Here is a 10360-nt window from a genome sequence, read left to right on the forward strand (position 1 = left end):
TGGGGATTCCCTCCCATTAGAAGAAAATTTGGACCCAAGTTATGACAATGAAATGTTTATATTTTTGTTATGTGTTTGTCTTCATTGTGAATAAAGATACTCTTAAAAGGGAACCTCACATTTATTCAAGGGAAAGTGAAAGTGAAAGACACTTGACAAGTATAATAATTATGATTAGGAAAGTCATCAAATTTATGACCACTTGCTCAGAAAACTACCACTTTTATAAAATATACAATAATTCGAAATCATTCGAGCATCTAATATGTATATAACTCATAAAAACGCTTATTGGAGTATATAATGCATATACGACCCGTAAAAACGTGTATTGAATGCTATATAGATCACCTCTAAAAGAAAAAAAATGGATAATATGATTTCAATCATATACAAGCTTACATTATTCTCCAATCAACATTTTGGTAACATGCTAGGTGTAGTGGTGTACATAATTCTAGTGAAAAATGTGACCTTCGATATGTGAAGAGATTGTCATGAAAAGAAACGTACACGTGTTTGATTGCAATGCACTATTTTATTCTCTTACGTTTTCTAATGTGCGTAACCATAAAGTATTTGAAAATTGTTTCACACATGTTTAGACACCTCTTGCTCACACTAAAACCAAACACAGAGAACTGGGAGAACTAAAACTAAAAAAAAAATACATAAACGAGTTGATTGTATCAAAATGATTTGTGTATAGACCAGAGGCGGACCTAGGCTTTCGGAATGGGGCGGCCTCCCACCTTAAAACTTTTTGTAGTGTTATTTGTATGCGAAAATCCCGATCGCCCCTCTTAAAATTAGTGTTAAGTCCCGACGTCGCCTCCAATAAAAATAATTTTTGAGTCCGTCACTTATCGACTGTATGTGATAATGTCGTCCACATTTTGTCACAATAAACTACACCACTTGTAGACTTGCTCAAGCCTTGAAACACTTAGTCTCTTAGCTCAAGCCCGCTCAAGCCAAAATACCAGTAGAGGCCCAACTCACATATACAAACAAACAGGTGAATGGTTATTTGGTAGCATCTTAATGATTCTATGTGTTCGGTTTACCAAAAATAAAATCTCTTAATGGCCCAAGGATGTCACACCCGGCCCTGAGCGGCGGAAACAGCCGGGCGCGCACGAGTGGGGATTGATAATTAAGCACGGGCCATTGCAAAACATTCAAAGATTTTTATTGCGCATGAGAAGTTTATTACATTACATTGTTCAAAGATTACAAAAAGAAACATCCAAGTATAAAACTGAAGATTTCCTCGCCATATCCCCTTGCGCGGCGGGTAACCGTGCGCATTGAGGGGATAAAACCAAAATCTTCCAAAAAGCTTGTTTTAGATGTTTAGCGTGTGGTGCTCTAAGTGTGACTCCATGCGCTACCTAGTTATCTCCTGAAAGACACGTAAAAACATTTAAATCAGTATAAACTGAGTGAGTTCACAAGTTTTAGTAACTTGATAAATCGTATTGCATCATAATCATTCTGAAACATATTCTGTTAGCCTCATTAAAACACATGCTTGGTAAGACAGTTATATTAACATATTCTGATAAAACCGTTCCGCGGGTTACGCGCGAACATTTCTGGGAACTGTGCTCGTCTGTGTAAGTGGCGCTGCCACTACGAGCTAAAATAATGTAATACCGTCCCGCGGGTTACGCGCAGACGTTTCTGGAAAACTATGCTCGTCTATGCAAAGAGGCATTGCCCCTACGAGCTAAGGATACTGTCCCGCGGGTTACGCGCGGACGTTGTGCCGGAAAACAAGGCGCTCGTCCATGCAAAGAGGCGCGACCCCTACGAGCGGGCTCAAACCCATAGTACTGCCCCATGACCATACTAGGCACTCGTCCATGCAAAGAGGTGCGACCCCTACGAGTGGGTGGATCAAACCAGCAGTCCCTACCCTTAGAGTTCCAATGGTAAAGTGATCACTTACTCGAGTTCTAGCGCACATACATTGAAAACCTTAGATAACCGTTTGCATTGCTCATCATGAAACATAACTTAAACACATAATCGCTTTCATAGCTTGTAAGTATACCATGATAAAACATTATTTAAGTACGTGTCCCTCGCCCCGAAAGCAGTTTAAAACAGTGAAAACAGTGAAAATAGGGGCTGTGAGACTCACCTGTGGTTCTTGTTAAGGGATTAATCGAGATTCGGGTTTTCTTGGTGTTGGCCTCGGAATCGAAGGTCTAGAATACGATCAAATAACAAGTATATATATTAAGATCAAGAAATAGGAGAATACAAGGGTTGGATAGTAGGTTTCAAGGTTATATTCTCGGCTTACCTAGTAACAGGATCGGAGCTGGAAACAACGGATGCTTGGGAAAGGATTTTGTAGTTCTTTGAAGTGTGTTTTGGGTGATAATTTGGGCTACAAATTTATAGGCAAACTCAAGGGAACACAATCCCTTGCTTTAGGGAATTGTAATCTTTTGAAATGATGGTAAAGTATGGAAATTATTATTATTTATTAAAAAGAGTAGAAAAGTAGATTAAAGACTCTGATTTGATATGGACAGGACATGCAGGGCTGTGGCTGGTGAGAGTGGGTGGCTGGCAGTTGACTTTTACAGTTTGCTTTTTCAGTGCTTTAGACAGTGTACAGTAAAAAGTAGTTTTCTGAAACACGCTACCGCCCTCTTTTGGGCGGGGACAATTTCCTTAAATCTGAACATTTTGACTAAGTGTTCTGCGCGTATAACTTGGTGCGCATAGCTTTCTGCGTGTAGAACATTTCTTTGCTGCGGGTAGGTGCGTAACCTTCTCGCAGTTTAGGGATATTTGAGTTTCATTTGTAGATTCTCCAGGTGGTCTTGGTATTTCAACATAGTGATCAGTCATGTTGAAGTCAATTCCATCCTGGAGCTTCAGACAAACTAGCTCTCAACGTTCCCGCCATGCGGGTAGGTTAGTTCCCTTCCGCACGCGCATAAACGATGTAGGAAGCACCCGCCTTAGCATCATGCGGGATGGTCAACCCATAGACAACATAACGTTTAAGTTACATGAAAACATAAAGCCAAATCATTCACGCATGGCGCATATAATATATGCTCACGCAGGTTCTTAATATGGTGCACTCGCGCAGGGCGCACATAACAAATGCACGCGCTGACTATCATGGCGCGCATAATATTTACAATCACCTAATTATTAGGTTGATTACTTAGTTTAAGGGGTTGGGAATTTACCGGGTGTCACATTCTCCCCTCGTTAAACGAATTTCGTCCCGAAATTTAGGAGACGTTGCTGGCAGAAGCCATGTTCTGAAAGAGGTGTGGGTATTTTATGCGCATCTGATCTTCTCTTTCCCAAGTGAATTCAGGCCCACGCCTTGAGTTCCATTGAACTTTTACCAACTTGATTCTGCTTCTGCGCAACCTTTGTTCTTTCCAATCGGTTACGGCTACAGGTTCTTCTACGAAGTGCAGCTGTTTGTCAATATGAACTTCTTCCAACGGTAAAATCAACGTTTCGTCAGATAAACATTTCTTGAGGTTGGATACATGAAACGTATCATGAACTCCACCGAGTTCGGCGGGTAAACGAAGTTTATAAGCAACCGGACCGATCCTTTCCAGGATCTCGAATGGTCCAATGAAGCGCGGATTTAGCTTTCCTCGCTTACCGAAACGGGGGACTCCCTTCCATGGAGAGACTTTCAAAAGTACTTTATCCCCTACTTGAAACTCCAACGGTTTCCTTCTCATATCAGCATAACTCTTCTGTCTGTCGCGCGCTGTCTTAAGGCGATCCCTTATCTGAAAAATCTTGTCTGTTGTTTCTTGGATCAATTCTGGACCAGTCATTTGCTTCTCACCCACTTCAGCCCAGCACAGTGGGGATCTACACTTGCGCCCATACAAAGCTTCGAACGGCGCAGCTTTAATGCTTGTGTGATAACTGTTATTGTAAGAAAATTCAACCAACGGGAGGTGGGTATCCCAACTACCTCCAAAATCGATCGCGCACGCGCGCAGCATATCTTCCAATGTCTGGATCGTTCGTTCGCTTTGTCCATCCGTTTGGGGGTGATAAGCCGTACTCATGTCCAGTCGAGTACCTAACCCCTCTTGTAATGATCTCCAAAACCTTGAGGTGAACCGACTATCTCTATCGGAAATGATGGACACTGGGACTCCATGTTTTGAAACTACTTCTCGAATATATAGTCGGGCTAGCTTTTCCATTTTATCAGTTTCTTTAATCGGCAGGAAGTGCGCTGACTTGGTTAGCCGATCCACAATAACCCATATCGTGTCGTAACCCCCAGGTGTCCTTGGTAGTTTGGTGATGAAGTCCATAGAGATTTGTTCCCACTTCCACATGGGAATTTCTGGCTGTTGAAGCAACCCTGATGGTTTCTGGTATTCAGCCTTTACCTTCGAACACGTCAGGCACTTACTGACATACGTCGCGATGGCGCCTTTAAGATTGGGCCACCAATATAGCGTTTTAACATCTTGGTACATCTTGTCTGCGCCAGGATGTACGGAATATCGCGTCTTGTGAGCTTCGTTTAAAACTTGCTCGCGCAATCCTCCCTTGAGAGGGACCCATATGCGGTTGGCAAAATATCGAGTGTTCCCTTTAAGTTCCAAATTCTTAATCATACCCCCAAGGCATTCGTTTTTAACAAACTCTGGTTTCAAGGCTTCTTGCTGAGCGTCTCGGATGCGCGTAGAGAGCTCTGCGTGAATTGTTAGCTTTAGGGCCTTGACCCGTAGTGTTTTTATTCGCTCCTTCCTACTTAGCGCGTCTGCCACCACATTCGCCTTTCCAGGGTGGTATTTTATTTCACAATCATAATCGTTCAACAATTCAACCCATCTTCGTTGCCTCATGTTTAAATCCTTTTGATCAAATATATGTTGAAGGCTCTTGTGATCCGTAAAGATTATACACTTTGTACCATAGAGGTAATGGCGCCAAATTTTTAGCGCGAAGACAACCGCTCCAAGTTCCAGATCATGCGTTGTGTAGTTCTTTTCATTGGTCTTAAGTTGGCGCGAGGCATACGCTATGACTTTGTCTCGCTGCATAAGGACACATCCGAGTCCTTGATGTGAAGCGTCGCAGTAAACGACGATGTCATCTGTCCCCTCGGGCAGAGATAGAATTGGCGCACTACATAACTTCTGCTTCAACATTTGAAATGCCGCTTCCTGATTCTCGCCCCAAATAAACACCTTGTCTTTCTGAGTTAGCGCGGTCAGAGGTAGAGCTATCTTGGAGAAGTTCTCAATGAAGCGTCGATAGTAGCCAGCTAGTCCAAGGAATTGCCTCACCTCAGTTGGGGTTTTTGGCGCTTCCCAGTTTTCGATGGCTTTAACCTTAGAAGGATCGACGTGTATCCCTTTCTCGTTTACAACGTGACCGAGAAAGTGAACCTCTCTAAGCCAAAACTCACATTTAGAAAACTTTGCATACAACTTTTCTTTCCTTAACAATTCCAAAATCATTCTCAGGTGTTGCTCATGCTCGGCCTTGGTTCGAGAGTAAATCAAAATATCATCTATAAACACAATCACAAACTTGTCCAAATATGGTTTGCATACACGGTTCATCAGATCCATGAATACAGCCGGCGCATTAGTTAGCCCGAAAGGCATCACTAAGAACTCATAATGGCCATATCTGGTTCGGAAGGCTGTCTTTGGCGCGTCTTCCTCATGGACCCTAAGTTGGTGGTATCCTGACCGTAGATCTATCTTCGAATAATAACTGGATCCCTGCAACTGATCAAATAAGTCGTCAATCCTTGGTAAGGGGTACCGATTTTTGACTGTCAGCTTGTTCAGCTCCCTGTAGTCAATACACATCCGGAACGAACCATCCTTCTTCTTTACAAACAGTACTGGAGCTCCCCAAGGTGAAAAGCTTGGGCGTATGAAACCCTTATCCAATAGTTCCTGTAACTGATTGGATAGCTCTTGCATCTCAGATGGAGCTAAGCGATAAGGCGCTCGAGCTACTGGCGCAGCTCCTGGGACCAAATCAATATGAAACTCGACTTGTCGCGGCGGCGGAAATCCGGGCAAATCTTCAGGAAAAACTTCTGGAAATTCGCGCACTACTGGTAAGTCTTCAATTCTTCGCTCATCTCCTTTCTTTACTACATGCGCCAGGAAGGCGTAGCACCCTTTCCTTAGGCACTTACGCGCCTTTAGGCATGAAATCAGTTTCGTCGCAACTCCCCTTCTTTCCCCTTGAATCATCAAAGTTTCTCCGTTCAACAGTGGAATCCGAACCTGCTTCTCATGACAAACAATCTCCGCGAGATTCTCGACCAACCAATCCATACCTACCACAACATCGAAACTTCCCAAATCTATTGGCAACAAGTTTATATTGAACTCATGACCTCCCATGACTAATACGCATTGCTCAGTCCTTTCATTCGCGCATAACTGCCTACCATTGGCTAGTTCTATAGTATAAGGTTTGTCTAGCCTACTGGTCGCTAAGCCCAGGGAGTTTTTAAACTCATGGGATATAAAACTTAGGTCAGCGCCAGTATCAAATAAGACAGATGCATAATGACCGTTAAGCAAAAACGTACCGGTTACCACATTCGGCTCTTCCTTTGCTTCACCCGCGCCAATCACAAAAGCTCTCCCGCGAGCTTGGTTTCCTTTCTGTGGGCAATCCCGACTGAAGTGTCCAGGCTTCCCGCATGCGTAGCAGCTGTCGCTCGATCCAGCTTCTCTGATGCGACAATTCATCGCCTTGTGTCCTGATCTGCCACATTTGGCGCATTCGATTTTTGCGCATTCACCCTCGTGGTGATACTTGCATTTGCTGCACCATGGGCGAGGCCCGCTGTATCCTTTCCTTGATGGTTCCGCGGCTTGAATCGCGTAAACCCTTGTGCTTTCCTGCTTCTTGGGCGGTGGCTGCTTGAAGTCTGACCCTCGGTGGGAGTTCCATTTCCTCTTGGAGTCAGAGGTTCGCTGCTCGTTCAAGCGAGTGGTCAACATACCCGCACGAACCGTATCCCTTGTAAGGGTGATGGCTCGCGCAACCGCCTCGTCAAAGGTCGGAGGTGCGGCGGCGTTGAGCGGGACTCTAACGACAGGAGGTAACCCAAAGATGTACCTCTCGATTTTCTTTTCTTCTGTGTTTGCCATGTCTGGCACCAGCTGGCAAAGCTCGTTGAAACGATTGGTGTAGGCATCGATATCCGTTCCTACCATGGTGTGGTTCCAGAATTCTTGTTGCAAGCTCTGAATTTCTGCGCGAGAGCAGAACTTTCTCATCATCATTTCTTTCAATTCTTCCCAGGTCTTGTGAAGAGCAATTTCTCGCCCCAAAGTCTTTACTTGGAGCTTCCACCAAGACGAAGCTGCTTCTTGGAACATGCAGGTCGCGTAAAGGACCTTTTGGTTTTCACTACATCCGCTGATGGAGAGAACTGTCTCCATCTTGTCAATCCAATTGTAGAGCCCAATGGCTCCTTCGGTGCCTTTGAACGGCCAAGGCCTACAGGCCATGAATGTTTTATAGGAGCATCCTTTGTCCAAGGCTCCTGATTCGGGTTCTGGGGTCTCGTTCTCTTGGCGACCCTGACTAGATTCGGCCTTGCTGGCCTCATGTGTTGCAATCGCCTGCACGATTATTTCTGCGAGCTCCTCGGGTGTCATGGTAATTCCCTTGGCTCTGGTTGGAGGCATTCTTTTCATATAAAGAAAATATAACAAACTTAGCGCATGTACTCAGAGCAGATAATGTTCTTATCTCTAGACACTGTGACCCGTGTTCCTAAGTGCGTGTGTGATTTTTCTTTTGAACATATTCTTTTGAAAATATTTCATGCGATTCCCCAAAGGTTATAGTCTAGGTTAAAAACTTCTTTTCCTAGTTCGCTATAACCAGTGCTCTGATACCAATCTGTCACACCCGGCCCTGAGCGGCGGAAACAGCCGGGCGCGCACGAGTGGGGATTGATAATTAAGCACGGGCCATTGCAAAACATTCAAAGATTTTTATTGCGCATGAGAAGTTTATTACATTACATTGTTCAAAGATTACAAAAAGAAACATCCAAGTATAAAACTGAAGATTTCCTCGCCATATCCCCTTGCGCGGCGGGTAACCGTGCGCATTGAGGGGATAAAACCAAAATCTTCCAAAAAGCTTGTTTTAGATGTTCAGCGTGTGGTGCTCTAAGTGTGACTCCATGCGCTACCTAGTTATCTCCTGAAAGACACGTAAAAACATTTAAATCAGTATAAACTGAGTGAGTTCACAAGTTTTAGTAACTTGATAAATCGTATTGCATCATAATCATTCTGAAACATATTCTGTTAGCCTCATTAAAACACATGCTTGGTAAGACAGTTATATTAACATATTCTGATAAAACCGTTCCGCGGGTTACGCGCGAACATTTCTGGGAACTGTGCTCGTCTGTGTAAGTGGCGCTGCCACTACGAGCTAAAATAATGTAATACCGTCCCGCGGGTTACGCGCAGACGTTTCTGGAAAACTATGCTCGTCTATGCAAAGAGGCATTGCCCCTACGAGCTAAGGATACTGTCCCGCGGGTTACGCGCGAACAATTCTGAGAAACTGTGCTCGTCCATGCAAAGAGGCATTGCCCCTACGAGCTAAAATAATAATTCCGTCCCGCGGGTTACGCGCGGACGTTGTGCCGGAAAACAAGGCGCTCGTCCATGCAAAGAGGCGCGACCCCTACGAGCGGGCTCAAACCCATAGTACTGCCCCATGACCATACTAGGCACTCGTCCATGCAAAGAGGTGCGACCCCTACGAGTGGGTGGATCAAACCAGCAGTCCCTACCCTTAGAGTTCCAATGGTAAAGTGATCACTTACTCGAGTTCTAGCGCACATACATTGAAAACCTTAGATAACCGTTTGCATTGCTCATCATGAAACATAACTTAAACACATAATCGCTTTCATAGCTTGTAAGTATACCATGATAAAACATTATTTAAGTACGTGTCCCTCGCCCCGAAAGCAGTTTAAAACAGTGAAAACAGTGAAAATAGGGGCTGTGAGACTCACCTGTGGTTCTTGTTAAGGGATTAATCGAGATTCGGGTTTTCTTGGTGTTGGCCTCGGAATCGAAGGTCTAGAATACGATCAAATAACAAGTATATATATTAAGATCAAGAAATAGGAGAATACAAGGGTTGGATAGTAGGTTTCAAGGTTATATTCTCGGCTTACCTAGTAACAGGATCGGAGCTGGAAACAACGGATGCTTGGGAAAGGATTTTGTAGTTCTTTGAAGTGTGTTTTGGGTGATAATTTGGGCTACAAATTTATAGGCAAACTCAAGGGAACACAATCCCTTGCTTTAGGGAATTGTAATCTTTTGAAATGATGGTAAAGTATGGAAATTATTATTATTTATTAAAAAGAGTAGAAAAGTAGATTAAAGACTCTGATTTGATATGGACAGGACATGCAGGGCTGTGGCTGGTGAGAGTGGGTGGCTGGCAGTTGACTTTTACAGTTTGCTTTTTCAGTGCTTTAGACAGTGTACAGTAAAAAGTAGTTTTCTGAAACACGCTACCGCCCTCTTTTGGGCGGGGACAATTTCCTTAAATCTGAACATTTTGACTAAGTGTTCTGCGCGTATAACTTGGTGCGCATAGCTTTCTGCGTGTAGAACATTTCTTTGCTGCGGGTAGGTGCGTAACCTTCTCGCAGTTTAGGGATATTTGAGTTTCATTTGTAGATTCTCCAGGTGGTCTTGGTATTTCAACATAGTGATCAGTCATGTTGAAGTCAATTCCATCCTGGAGCTTCAGACAAACTAGCTCTCAACGTTCCCGCCATGCGGGTAGGTTAGTTCCCTTCCGCACGCGCATAAACGATGTAGGAAGCACCCGCCTTAGCATCATGCGGGATGGTCAACCCATAGACAACATAACGTTTAAGTTACATGAAAACATAAAGCCAAATCATTCACGCATGGCGCATATAATATATGCTCACGCAGGTTCTTAATATGGTGCACTCGCGCAGGGCGCACATAACAAATGCACGCGCTGACTATCATGGCGCGCATAATATTTACAATCACCTAATTATTAGGTTGATTACTTAGTTTAAGGGGTTGGGAATTTACCGGGTGTCACAAAGGAGCTTCTTAATAAGTATGTTTTAAAGACATGCAAAATGATTTAGATGTTAACTCTTAATCGATCATGTCTCTTAATAATTCATCACTTGCCAAATGACCTTTAAAATAAAAAACAAAAATAATAAAATAAAAAAATCACTAATTTTGATGTTTTAATCATATATTTTTTATTATTATTGTAGAGCCCTCAGACTGAGGTTACTCTTTCCATA

This window comes from Bidens hawaiensis, unplaced genomic scaffold (assembly GCF_021521415.1).
Source record: "Bidens hawaiensis isolate Kalapana, Puna unplaced genomic scaffold, B.hawaiensis_p1.1 tig00001575_1, whole genome shotgun sequence".
Taxonomy (NCBI): domain Eukaryota; kingdom Viridiplantae; phylum Streptophyta; class Magnoliopsida; order Asterales; family Asteraceae; genus Bidens; species Bidens hawaiensis.